The sequence below is a fragment of the Pinus tabuliformis genome, chromosome Q (assembly GCF_031772625.1).
Source record: "Pinus tabuliformis cultivar Carrire ecotype Pingquan chromosome Q, CPIR1, whole genome shotgun sequence".
In the NCBI taxonomy this organism is placed as follows: Eukaryota; Viridiplantae; Streptophyta; class Pinopsida; order Pinales; family Pinaceae; genus Pinus; species Pinus tabuliformis.
In genome coordinates, this window is record NC_142296.1 from 878,146,064 (window position 1) to 878,149,158 (window position 3,095).

A 3,095-nucleotide genomic window follows, 5' to 3' on the forward strand; every position below is an offset into this window, starting at 1 on the left:
GGGCATGATGGAATTGAACCACCAACCTCCTGCTTGGAAAGTAGGTGCTCTTCCATTGAGCTAGCACCCTTTAAAGAATTAGACTTTTAAAATTAGACCTTGAAACTTCATAAATTGTAAATTCTACAACTTTCAATAGATTAAATTCTCAACAATATTTTATTGAATAAGCAAAGCAACATCGAAGCTACAGGGCCCTACCTAATGGTTATGGAAGTTATAAAAAGTGGGTGGAGGTAAAAATAATTATGTATAAGAGAATCAATATGTTCAGTTGAATACTCAATTAGAAGTGAAAGTCTAAAGACATTTATAATCAATAAATGACCTATAACTAGAAAATGCACCAAATATTGCAAAGGAAATGTCATAAGTTGATAACATATGGAAGAAGAACATTGATGAAGACAGATGCAGTATGTTATAGGTTGAGTGAAAGAAAAATCTCAATGTTGTTGTTGTTTGGTGTTAGATATCTGAATGATATCTAAACTTCTGCCCAAATGTAACACGGATCTCCAGAAACCATGAATGACATATCATAATATATATCTATATATATATATATATATATATATAGATATATCCTCTTTACATAAGTCAACATGCAATTTATAATTTCACAAGTCCACACTCAAAACATGATAGCAATCAACAAATAAAAGAAATTGACTTAGACAGAAAGCAATAGCTTCACCTTCATTCTTGAGCTGCTTCTATTTATTTGAATTTGACTCATGACATTCTTTATCTGACAAGGAATCAAAATTATCACTAGTATTAAATTCATCCAGCACAGACTTTGGATATCCCACTAACATCTGTGTTTTTTTTGCCATGCCTGAAAACCATGGAGTTTCCTATTGATAGTAGAATAAGATGTGTGCCTGCTACTCAAGAACACATTCTTTATTAACCATTGTTACCTGACAAAAACCAATGAGACAACACAATATCAGTTTACACAAAATCTCCTACCGAAATATAATCATAACCTAGAAAAGAGGTCTAAAACATGTTCTTAATTAATAAACTTTATATTTGGAAACATTGTTTCTTTAGATTTAAAAAAGACTATGTTGTACAACACTTCTGTCTATTTATCCAGGAAATTTATCATAGCATATGTCACATAGTAGCAATCTATAGTACCTAAAGTAAAAGGAAAAATTTTCCCAAGAAAATAGATTTAGAAAAGAGATTTGAAAACTATAAGTTTGTCATCAAAGCTTTACTTAATTTAACAACAAACTAGTTGGAGTTTGAAAATCAAAATCATTCATAGGAAATGAATAGGACAATGGCCAAAGTCATTATTCATACAAATAAAGCTAGAGTCACTATTTCCATTGCAGATAACTGAAATTTGGGTAGTGGTCTAACAATTAGAGCTTATTTTCTGGGAAGACTCGTCAATACCATCATTTTTTTCCATGGTCTATTGTGTCTCTAGATCTAGATTAGATAGCTTGCCATTCTCAAGTTCTACCTTTCAAGTACTGATTTCTGGCTCACCCTTTAAAACACAATTCTACCACTCCATTTTATTTTATTTTGTCAAGAGAATTAGCAGGACCTTCCCATCCTCTGTTTTACATAATTAATAACCATCCATCAATGATATAAAGAATAACAGATACACAACAAATGCCAAAGATGTTCTGGTTGTATACCTATGTTCTAGGACTCATCTGACCTTACTGGTGGAAAGAGCTCACCCTAAACAAATAACATCCATGTGGAATTTAGAAAATAAAAATAAAAAATCAAGCTCCAAGTAAACCAATCAAAATATGAACATCCTTTTAATCAATAAAATCTCTGACTTAAAATAAAAGTGGCCTAGAATTGAATTTTATATCAACCATGTCAAGTAACTAACATCAGGCGAGAAATATAATCCTTGCATATGGGATTAGTGAAATAATTGATCTGGTAAAGCTCAAAAACATATCACTTAGAGCTAAGAAATGAAAATAAATGACTTAGAACTAAGACATGAGGTTGCCCTTTCAACCCTGTCATTAAATAACTCTTCTTTATGTCACTTACCATTAAACTTTTTTGATACCAGGTGGAAGTGGTATTGTAACATTAACCTCTGATATTCTATTTCCATGACTACTTCTCAAGATCCGCTCCATTACCAGCATCTGGGGCTAGATAAGATACACGCAAAAACCATCAACATGAAAATCAAATCTACATCCTTGTAAAAAAATGGGAGGAAAAAAAATATCCACAAATTGAAATAGACTATAAGATACCTCATTCCTGCAACATGATTATCTTGTCATGAATAATAAAAAAATAAATCAGGAGAAATGTAATTTTTGCCACATTTTGACAATGAAATCTTTTGCATATTCTATGAACAATTGATGAAAAAAGTCAGCTAAAGCTTGTCAGCATCAGGATTATAGTAAAACATAAAGGAACTGCTCCAACACATATAATACTAAACATAAGTATCTATACATATAAGTATTTATTGAGGACATTGTATTTTGTGAAAATATGGAAGTCAAATTTTTGAAATAACACAATTTATGGTACCACTGTCTTATGAAGTCCATTCATTCGAGTATTTACGAAGTCCATTCATTCAAGTATTTACAAAGTCCATTTAGGAATTTATTCAAAGTTCAAAGTTCAAACAATTAACATGTAGCCTAAAAAAACTCATATTTGAAAAGGAGATAACCCAAAGATGTAGAGTATATATCTCACATTTATATATCCTAATTTCCAGACATTGAAATGACACTTTTTAGCATACTATTGTGAATTCAGCCCAAAATGCTAGAAAAAAATATTGATGGTTATTTTGCTAATATAGAAGTTTTATACATGCATTTATTTAAACAATTAGCTTGCAATGTCAAACATATCTAAGGATGCACACAATACGTTGCATCTTTAGCGCTGGTGTGTGAACTTGAGACAATGAAGTCCAACATTAACAATTTGCCTACAATATGCACTAGTAGAATAGGTGAACAATAGTATTGTAGGTATGTGTTATGAATATATGTATTGCAGGCCAATAAGAGTATGGTTGGAACATTCATGTCCAACCCTTCCAATTTTGCATA